The sequence below is a fragment of the Rhinichthys klamathensis genome, unplaced genomic scaffold (assembly GCF_029890125.1).
Source record: "Rhinichthys klamathensis goyatoka isolate OS25496 unplaced genomic scaffold, OSU_Roscu_1.1 h1tg000558l_1, whole genome shotgun sequence".
NCBI lineage: Eukaryota > Metazoa > Chordata > Actinopteri > Cypriniformes > Leuciscidae > Rhinichthys > Rhinichthys klamathensis.
The window spans coordinates 864,125-875,911 of NW_026607026.1; positions in this window are offsets into that span (position 1 = coordinate 864,125).

Consider the following 11,787-nt stretch of genomic DNA (forward strand, 5'->3'; position numbering starts at 1 on the left):
GACAAAAGAAACTACGTACTTTACTATCTGACAATAACCTCGAAATTTGTTTCTCTTTACAGAGAGCATGCAGGATTGGGAGACAGGGCAAAATGTGCCAATAAAATAATGGTTATGGATGAATTTGGCTAACTGTCCTGGCCTGGGTTATTAGTGTGGCAGAAAGGTGCTACACCTGCGCAGCGCATAACTTGAAATTTTCCTTTTACAGAATGTCAGGATGGATTGGATCAAACAGAACTAATTCTGTTCCAAATGTATAAATATTGTGTGGACATGAGCAAAGTGGGTTGAGTGTTTTTCAGGGTAAAAGGACCCCGAGTGCTATTAAGTGAGCAAGAAATTATCCGGAGATAATGTTTCAGGTTGTTGATTCCACAGGTCACACCAAAGGGGACGAGCGGCTAGACAAGCGGTCACTAACAAAATACTTAAGGTCTCCATTCACAGGTGACAGTTCACTCCAGTGGGGGTGCGGTCGTGATATAAGGGAAAACCTTATAAGGATCAGAAAATGGTTGGAGAGTGTGACACCTGGGTCCAAGCCTCTCACCTACACCAACAGGCCACAACCATCCCATAGTCCATGGGGCGAACGAGATGATCAACACGCCTGGAGGAGGATGTGAACCAACTAATGGTTTAAGAATGTGGTTTTGTGATTATTTTGAGGATTTGATTTGATTAAATCAAAATAGGGCTTAGTATTGATATACAGTAGATCAAAAGATTTGATTGGTTACTTATTCATTAGGAAATATTTAAGGAAAATGTTTTTGGGAAGAGAAGATCTATTAATTAATGTAAATTATAGGGATAATTGTTGAAGCTTATTAAGTAGAACCACAGCATGTTTGAATTAAAAGTTAGAGGTAAAAGAACACAGAACGTCCGTGGGGCGAACGAGATGATCAACACAACTGATGGTTTAAGTTTAACAGAAGAATCTGTTTTTGTGATGATTTTGTTTGATTGAATCAAACTAGGTATTGATTTGATTGTAAATGTAGAAAATATATTGATTGTGTCTGTAATGGAAATATTAGAGTTAATATTGAACAACTGCATTGGTTAGAAGAATGGATAAAATTATAAGACTTCTCTGGTTAGATTTTGTTAAATATGGCATTAAATAGAGCTTACTAAATTGAATTAGAAGTGAACACAATATGGTTAGGAAAACCGAGGTGAAATATGGAGATGGGCGTAGATTAATGGAAAAGGCTTAATGATAGGAGTTAGGATTGTTATTCTAATAATTTTGTTATTCATGGGTGAATATGATTACAGTGACAGGTGAAACATGCTGTCTGTTCAATTGGTGAAAAATGACAGTCTATCCCAAGGATGAACAAAATTATGTGACGATACATGTAGCGGGAGCTACAGTGAGATATGTGTTAAATGTATGTTCTGTTTGTTTTTCTTCTATTTGTTTATTTTCTGAGAAAGATTAAGGGCAAAGATTTAAAGAAGGTTACAAGCAGCGGTCATCCGTGTTACGAGATGGCGTACAAAGATAGGGTTTGAAACTGAGTGATTTTTATTATACTTTTATCTGTTTGTTTCCTTACTATGTTATAACTACCTTTTTCCTTACTGGCGTGACTGAGGGTCTGTTTACAGGAGCGCAGGAACAGTGATTTCTCGCTTAGCCCGGCGTCGTAAAAATGTTTACTTGCTAGCTAAAATATTACGGGGCCTTTCCCCAACAAAAACAGCCTTATGCTTCTTCATTCTAAACTTTTCTTCACAGGTTCAAGGAGAGTGATCATTTATGCAAAAATCAGAGATGAAGAGTATAAGTGTGATGATATGACTTAAAATTTGTCTTATTGTTTATTGTTATGATTATGGGTAATCAGAATGATAAAAAGCGGGAATTTGTTGTGGAAATTTTAATAGTCATTGATCCCTAACAGATATCATAAGAGAGAGAACCTATTCAATGTGTAAAATATAGATGATTCAAAGAATGTCACATGTGTGTCTCTCACTTGTAGTGAGAGAAGATTCTGTTTATGTACCTGGGGAGGCAGAAGAGGGAGACACTCCAGAGAACAGACGAACAAGGACCTCTGACCTAGATGTCAGAAGGCCATTTTGGTTCAGGGGGGCTTATTGGGCCAACTAGTGACGTCTATGGAAAACTACTGGGAGGAAGGCTCTGGGGGGAAGAAGGCCTTGAAACTAAGATAAAGGCTAGTTCAGTCTGTCTGGGGGTGTGTCACTCTTCTGCACAGGGTAACAACTGTGTATTAGACTGCTCCTATTCTTGCAAGAATAAATACTTCTATTTTATATAAATTGACTCTGAGTGTCTCTTACGCAGTGATGTTTGCTTGAGATGAATTTTTGCCACAACACTAGCTTGCTAGTCGCTCTCCTGGTCCAGCGGTCTTCAGTGCATAAATACCCACCACAAGTAACCACATGAAGACTAGAGGGGAGCTTAGTTAGTTGGGTGATCTTTAGGTAGTGGGGAAACTCCAAACCGTATTGAGGATTAGTCCTCTCAGTGCTCACAGGGAAACGCTACTGTCTAGCTGGGCCTGTTGGAATAGTAAGTTGTTGGGATTTTGGCTGATTGTAATTGGTAGCGAAAATGGTTAACTGTGAAACGTTCGTTGCGGCTCCGTCTGAGGAGGCTTTGGAGGAATGCACAAGAGAGCAGTTGCTTAAAATAGCTGAGCATTATTCTATAGTGGTGGCTGGAGATAAACGTCTTAAGGAAAATATTAAAATGACGGTGAAATCTGAATTAGTTGAAAGGGGAATTATAACGGTAGAATTAGAGGAACCCTCTCTAGTTTCCACTATTAGACCTGTAGAGGCACAGGGCCTCACTTTTGAGCAACAGAAGGAGCTACTGTTGATTCAAATGGATCATGAGAAACTTAAACACGAATTGGAAATTAAAAAACAAATTGAGGTAGAGAGGATTCGTCAGCAGTCCGAGAAGTCCAGGTTAGATCTGGAGGAATATCGTCTGTCTTTGGGTAAAGAGCGCAGGTGGTCCAGGGAAGATCGGCCTGCTGGGGTGCGTCCCTTTGATATTAGTAATTTACGATTGTTACCGCAGTTTAATGAGAGAGACCCAGATGTTTTTTTTGTGATGTTTGAACGTGTGGCTAAGGCGAGGGAGTGGCCTGATGCAGATTGTGCGCTAATGCTTCAGTGCGCTCTTACAGGGAAAGCTCAGGAAGCTTATTCGTCCTTGAGTGTGGAAGATAGTTCTAACTATGCTAAGATCAAAACGGCCGTGCTTAAGGCTTATGAGCTGGTGCCAGAGGCATATCGTCAGCGGTTTAGGTCATGGGAGAGAAGGAATGGCCAGACATACATGGAGTTTGCTAGGGATTTGACTAACCTTTTTAAAAGGTGGTTGACGGCCCTGGAAATTGGCACGTTTGATGATTTGTGTGATTTGGTTATTTTAGAACAGCTTAGAAATACGCTTCCAGTGCAAATTGCAACATACGTTACAGAGAGAAAGTTCACTACTGCTGCGGAGGCGGCTGAGTCAGCAGATGAGTATGTATTACTCCATAAGGGCAGGTTTAGAGAGCGCACAGCGGCGTGTGATGATCTTGGATGGAGAGGCAAGAGTGTGGGTGCGGCTTCAGGTGACAGGATGCATTCTGGCAAAGTTGGAATGTTTAAAGCAGATAGTATGTTCCGAGGGAATGCTGATCCCGATACAAGTTGCAACTATTGTCATGACAGAGGACATTGGAAAGCTGAGTGTCCGGTGTTGCAGTCCAGGAAAAAGTTTAGCAAACACCAGGTTAAGCCTGCTGCAGCGGCTGCGCCTGTGGATACTGATGAAATCTCTGAATTGTTGACTTCGGATTGTGCACCTGACGTTTTGGATGCATATGGTCCTTTTATTAGAAGTGGTTTTGTGTCACTGGTTGGAGATGACACTAAAATCCCAGTGAAAATTCTAAGAGATACAGGGGCCTATGATTCGTTCATAGTGGGTTCGGTATTACCGCTGTCGGAGGCCAGTGACACTGGTGACCGAATATTGAGTCGTGGGATGGGGTTAACTGTTTTGCCTACTCCCTTACACAGAATAGTCCTAGATTGTGAGCTGGTGCAGGGTGAAGTATGCGTAGGGGTGCGGCCGGCGTTGCCCATGGAGGGGATTCACTTTATTTTGGGCAATGGCCTGACTGGTAGTCGGGTTTGGGCTGACACTGCACCATCACCTGTGGTTACTCCTAGTCCTGTTTTGGATCAGAAGGTAAATGACTCATTTGAGGGTGTTTCTGCCTGTGTGGTCACACGAGCAATGGCTAAGTCTGATGTGGAGGCATCGTCTGAGGAGAGAGGTGGTGATGAGTTGGTGGCTCCGTTTGTTTCTGATTTTCCTCTGTCCGTGTCATTGAGTGAGTTGTTGCAGGAGCAGCAAAGTGATCCCTCCCTGAAAGAGATGTTTGATCGTGTTGTTTCTGCTACAGTGATAAGTAGTGCAGGTAGTGGCTACTTTGTGCGGAACGGAGTGTTATTTAGGAAATGGGTTACTCTTGGTAATGACTTTGTGGGAGATCCAGTGTTTCAGTTAGTGGTGCCGGCTAAATTTCGTTCGCTGGTCCTAAAAGTGGCTCATGATGAGAGTGGGCACTTTGGAGTTAAAAAAACTTATCTGAACATCTTGAAACATTTTTTTTGGCCGCGAGTAAAAAGAGATGTCGCAGCATATGTTAAAACCTGTCATGTGTGCCAGTTAACGGGGAAGCCGAACCAGTCCATTAAGCCTGCTCCACTGCAGCCGATTCCTGCTGTAAATGAACCTTTTGAGTATCTCATTGTGGATTGTGTGGGCCCATTGCCGTGTTCTAAGTCTGGATGTAAGTATCTCTTGACGGTAATGTGTCAGAGCACTCGGTATCCGGCTGCTTATGCACTGAGGTCGATAACAACTAAAGCAGTGATGAAAGCTTTAACTCAGTTTATTTCGGTGTTTGGTATACCGAAAGTAATCCAGAGTGACCAAGGGTCCAATTTTTCGTCACACATGTTTGAACAGGTGTTAAAAATGTTACGTGTGCAGCATAACCAGTCATCTGCGTACCATGCACAGAGCCAGGGTGCTCTGGAGAGGTTCCACCAGACTCTGAAAGCACTCCTGCGGGCGTATTGCACCGAGCTGGATAAAGACTGGGAGGAAGGTCTTCCATGGTTAATGTTGGCGGCTAGAGAGGCAGTGCAGGAGAGTACGGGGTTTAGTCCCAATGAGCTGGTTTTTGCACATACAGTGCGGGGGCCCTTGGCAGTGTTGAAAGATGGTTGGGTGGACACTGAACCACCTAAGAATTTGATTGACTATGTAAATGGGTTTAGACATCGGTTGTGGGTAGCAGGTGGGATGGCAAGGGAAAAGTTACTGATGTCACAGAGCAGAATGAAAAAGGTGTATGATCGCCGTACCGAACGCCATGAGTTCAGTCCTGGAGATCAGGTTCTCGCTCTCATGCCGATTGTGGGTTCTCCATTTCAAGCCAAGTACACCGGTCCTTACACAGTCGCTGAAAAAATATCTGATTTGAACTATGTCATTGCAACCCCAGGACGGAGAAGATTGACACAACTGTGTCATGTCAATCTGCTGAAGTCCTATTATAGTCGGGATGCTGAGGTCAGCCAGGCAGATAAAGATGAGGTACGTCCGGCTCTCGTGGTCAACCCAGTTTCGGGGTCGCAGGAGGAAGATGGGGTGCCGGAGCCTGATGATAGTTTATTATATGGCCGGTTGAATAATTCAGACTCACTCAAAAATCTTGACAAACTGTTATCCCATTTATCTGAGTCCCAATGTGGTGAGCTGTCTGATCTGGTACAGAAATATTCCTGTTTGTTTGGAGACGTTCCTACTTGCACGGATTGGATTGAACATGATATTGATGTGGGAGAGGCGCAGCCAGTTAAACAGCGGTTTTATCGCATGTCGCCAGATAAATTAAAACATCTAGATTCTGAAATTAATTACATGCTTAAAAACAGTATTGCTGTACCATCATTTTCAAGTTGGTCATCCCCTTGTATTTTGGTTCCCAAGGTAGATAGAACACCTAGGTTTTGTACGGATTTTAGAAAGGTGAATTCTGTAACAAAACCCGACTGCTTTCCGCTGCCAAGGATGGATGACTGTGTAGATCAGGTGGGGTCTGCCAGGTTTGTCAGCAAGTTTGACCTACTTAAAGGGTATTGGCAGGTGCCTTTGTCTCAGCGTGCTCAGGAGATATCTGCATTCATTACGCCGTCGGGACTCTATTCCTATAGAGTGATGGCATTCGGTTTAAGAAACGCTCCAGCAACGTTTCAGCGCCTTATGAATCGTGTTGTGTCTGGTTTGAAGGGTTGTGCCGTTTATCTGGATGACCTAGTCGTTTACAGTGATACATGGCACTCTCACCTTCAGCGTATCCGGGCTTTGTTTGAAAGGCTGGCTGAGGCGCATCTTACCATTAATTTGGCTAAGTGTGACTTTGCTAGGGCTACTGTGACATATTTGGGGCGTGTAGTGGGACAGGGCCGGGTGGCTCCAGTTCAAGATAAGGTGAGGGCAGTGGAGAGGTATCCTCAGCCTACAACAAAAAAGGAATTGCAGCGTTTTCTGGGTCTGGTAGGTTACTATAGGAGTTTCTGCAAGAACTTTTCCACTGTGGCGTTTCCGTTAACGGAGCTGTTGAAGGCCAGGGTGAAGTTTGTTTGGTCCTTTGCATGTCAGCAAGCTTTTGATAGTATCAAGTCTCTGTTGTGCTCGTCTCCCGTGCTAGCAGCCCCATGTTTTGATAAAAACTTTATGCTCCAGGTAGATGCCAGCCAGGTCGGAGCAGGTGCTGTATTGCTTCAGGAGGATGATCAGGGGGTGGTAAGACCAGTTAGTTTTTTTTCCAAGAAGTTTAACCGTTACCAGTGTAATTACTCGGTAATAGAGAAGGAAGCACTTGCACTTATTTGGGCACTACAGCATTTTCAGGTGTACATAGGAGGTGCTCCACTCATTGTATACACAGACCATAACCCTTTAACATTTTTACAGTCATTCAAGTGTCCAAATCAAAGACTTATGAGGTGGTCGTTGTTTTTGCAGGCCTATGACCTTGACATTCGGCATATTAAAGGGGCAGACAACGTCATAGCAGATGCTCTATCACGTGCCCCTATTATTTGAATGTACTATGACACTTGTGCTGTCGGATGATTTGCTTTGCTCTGCCTGTTTTTCTTAAATTTGCTTCCTAGGTACCAGGTTGCTGAAGAGTGGGTGGGAGTCATAGCGGGCCATGCGCAGAGGGAAGTCAGGTGTATGTTCATATTTTTTGTTATTGTAAGTAATTGCTGAATTAAGTAAGGTACATGGTGTGATAGGTGATTTTGAGTAAGTTAGTGGGCCGGTGATTCCCTTTGGGACACCGACTTTAAGGGGGGGGGTGTGACGCCCCTGTGTGGCTGGACTGTTTATGTTTGTCAGTACTGCAAGGGTGATGTGTTTTTCTGTTTTGAGGAGCTGATTGCAGAGGTCCTTCCCGATTGTGAACACCTGGTCCTAGTGCTCCACAGGAGATAAAAGCTCCACCTCCAAGATCGTCGGGCTCTCTCTGATCCTCGTTACCAGCAGTCGCCTGTTGTTCTGGATTTGTTTGTTTTGTTTTATTTTAACACTTCAACAACACTTTACACCACGATCACTCATCCACACTTACACAACTGAGGTTGCTGACTAACCCATCTTATCATTCAGGTATTGTTCTGATTATGTCACGTTACAATAAACCTTGCTAAATCGATCGCTGAGTCCTTTCCCAGTTTTTGTCATGGCCTTTTGAGCCTGGTCATGACAGTGACTACATAATACATTTGCTCAAAACATCATTTGCACATGCTTTTTATATTTTTAAAATATTTCTTATTCTATTGGCACCAATATTGCACTTCCACAAGGTTGGTAATGCCAAACATTAATACAATTTTAAACTCAACATTTGAAACTTGATTTGTGATGATTATGTCATCATCAACATTGAGCTGATAACACCTGATCTAACTTTTTCTTGGCTTTCTCTGCCACAACAATTGTGTTATACAAACACACAGTTACAGCAGCCAATGAAAAGTTAATGTAAAAACTACAGGGACCAAGAGCCCAACTAAAGCAAACACTGATCACCACAATGGTGACACTTCAAATGAAACAAATATCTAAATATCTAATAATCTAAATATCTAAACTTCTGCTAATTCTCACTAAGATCATCTGACAGCAATAGTCAAAGTAATTCTGTCTAAATGAGACCATAAATGATGTTGAAAATATGTCCACAATGGCCACATTTGAACTAGTTTTTAACCTTGTACAAAGGTTCGATGAAAGTCTATATCGGTTCAGTTAAGTCTGTATCAGTTACAGGGAAGCAATTCCATTGATTTGTTTGGACATTACTATTTCACATAGATTCTATCTGATTCAGTTGTGTTGTCACAACACAAGGAGCTTACATAGATTCAACAAATTCCATTAATGTTAATAAAACATAATGTGCTTGTATGGAACCACTGTCCATAATTAAATTGAGTAAGTTTAAAGAGTCATTTTTTTTTAGTGACAGGTTAAGTTAATTTAATGCAATACAATAGTGTTTTGGTGGTAAAAGAAATATATGTGTGTTACTTTAACAAAACATACTTGGGTAAAAATAACAGAGCCACAAAACCATTTTTTTGAGTGCAGTATTTGAAAGAGATCTACAAACCTTTTCACTCTGCCTCTGGCTGATGAATTATCATGTATAGGCTACTGTAATTACCATAATAAAAGAGCCATGTTTGCAGTTGTGCCAAACCGACATGCAATTTGCCGGACAAAAATTGTTCAATTATCTCTACAGCTTTAAAACTACTGAAATGTATACAATTTGTTTATATGAAAGGTTAAAATTATGCCATAGAATTTCGTTTTTATTATTTTTTATTCCATTAAAAAAAGTTTTTTAGACTGTTCATTTGTGTGGACAGTTGCACAAGCTGACATTCTTGGGGGTTTAAGATAACAAGGTAACACTTTACAATAAGGTTCATTAGTTAACTACATTAGTTAACATTAACTAAGAATGAACAATACTTCTTCAGCATTTGTTAATCTTTGTTAATGTTAATTTCAACATTTACTAATACTTTATTAAAATCTTGTTAACATTAGTTAATGCACTGTGAACTAACATGAACAAACAATGAACAGCTGGATTTGTATTAACTAACGTTAACAAAGATTAACAAAAACAGTAACAAATGTATTGCTCATGGTTAGTTCATGTTAGTTAATACATTAACTAATGTTTAATAAATGAACCTTATTGTAAAGTGTTACCGATAACAAAATATAAAATATGTATTATTTAAATGTACTAAAAATGAATTTAAAATAAATAGATTAAATGTAATCTATAGATTAAAGTGATGGATGTAATGAATTTATCAAATTATGCTAAAAGGAAATAATGTGTTTTTGTGTGTGTATAATGTTTTGTTTTAAAATGTAATATATTATGTATTCATTTATATAGTAAAAAGTGCACTGGGTGCATAGCATCGTAAACATTAAGATTAATGAAATTTTGGCTTGCTTAGTTGGGGACATTTATTATTCAACCCGGATGCCGCAACACTACTGACTCCGTGATTGGTCGATAGGTGGAGGGTGGAGCATCAGACCAAAACACAACATGACAACAACATCAGTGGAGGGCTGCAACTTCACTTTTTAAATGACAATATCCTGGCCGGACTACTGTTGTCAGTGATATTTGAAATGAACATGATTTCTTGATGTCTAGTGACATATCAGGGACATTTTATGATTAATTGAAATAAATTTCTTACATACGGCTCCTTTAAGGACACAATTTTCTCCTACACTCTAAAAAAAAAAGTTGATTCAACTTTAAATTATAAGGCAACTTATCGCAAGCGCTTTTTTGAGTAAACTCGACAGTCAGGGACTAAAGTCCACCCAACTTAAAATATTACATTAACATCGCAAGTTGTCACAACATAAATAGTCATGTTTACCTAATGAATAACAGAACAAAATATTTTGGGTTTACTGAACACAAATAGGCCTATTATCTATACGCATAGACTGATTCATTTATTTAAGTAGTCTAATTAAATTAAACACAGACCATAACACAGGTCAAATAACTTTTAACTTTTTATTATTTAAACAGTTTGTATCCAATGCACAACAACAACATTACAGTACCAAGTCTGTATGGCAGACATTGCATTTTAACTTCTTTACTCTATGCATTTTACACTTAACTCTATCTGAACTTATATGAAACTTCCCTGAACCATCTGAGGTCTACGTGAATCACGTGACAACCAAGCATTTTGAACTTCCGTTGTCGCAACTCTCTCTCTCTCTCTATGGCTCTGTTTACCCAGTAAAAAACACTGAGCGCTCAGCGCCAACAATACGCCAATGTAACAACCAACACTTTATGATGATTCCAATGAGTACAGTTATCCAATCCCATCCTCTGTTGAGGCAAACACACTTGAGGTGTTTTTTGTTTTTGTTTTGTTTTTTTGCACATGTAGCCTATAGCTATGTGGTAAAGGAGTTTCCATCATTTCATGCGCATGTCTTATTGTATAAAAAATATCTGCCTCAATTGAGCACATGCGTTTATGTTTATGTGCATCTTAGAGTTTCCATCCAGCATTCTTTTATGTGATCATCCAAAATTCACATAACAGGGGGAGACCGGGGACAGTTGCAACAGGGGATGGTTGCAACATGTAATTTTCCTCCAATCAGAAACAAGCTAGAGTGATGACACTCACATTGCACAACAACTGTTGCAACTGTCCCCGTACAATGCATAAATATTGCTAAAATTAAAAATTATAATATAATTTTTTTTTTAAATGTTTTACATGACAATAGGCTAAATAAAAATGAATTGCCTCACAAATTGTTTCATTCTTCCTATGTCACTAAAAGCCTACTGTATTTTATATCAGTTTGAATATTTGACATCTGCACATAAGGCCTACTCATCTAGACACATCTATAATTGTCATCTAATCAAAGCTGATGAATAAATAACACTGTAATATTATTATAACTTATATTTTTGATAATAATAATTTTGCTAACACTGACATATATTGCAATATATTGTAATTTGTAACATGTTGCAACCATCGCCAAACAATGTTGCAACTGTCCCCGGGCCCGGGCAACATCTGACTCCTTACATTCAAATGCAAATTGTGAAAAATGTAGATTGTGTAATTATCTTTAAATGGTTTAGACTATTAACAGACAGATGTAAGATTATTGTATAAACAATTGGTTTGTCTAATCCAAACCGTCTCAGTGCCAAATGCAAAAAGTGTCTCCCCCACTTTATGTGTAAGTGTAACTTCCCTTCCTTAAGTGAGAAAAATAACGGGCGCCACATCTTTACTGTCGCTTGTTTGCTTCTGATTCTATTCTCTGTTGATGCGTGTAGAAAGCATGTCCGAAACGCGTTCTATGTTTCGTGAGAAAGTTCTCACTTGTATGTACGTGTAAATGTTTGGCCATTTATAATAAAACCTCAGAATTGCATTATTTTGCATTATATTTATGATGACTGAGCGATTCTGACGAGGACACCAAAAGCACTTTATAGTGATATTGACCCAACTCCCTTTGCACACTGTACCGCTATAAATTAGAGACTCATTTATATAATTCAGTGTACTTTTTGACTTCAACTATAAACG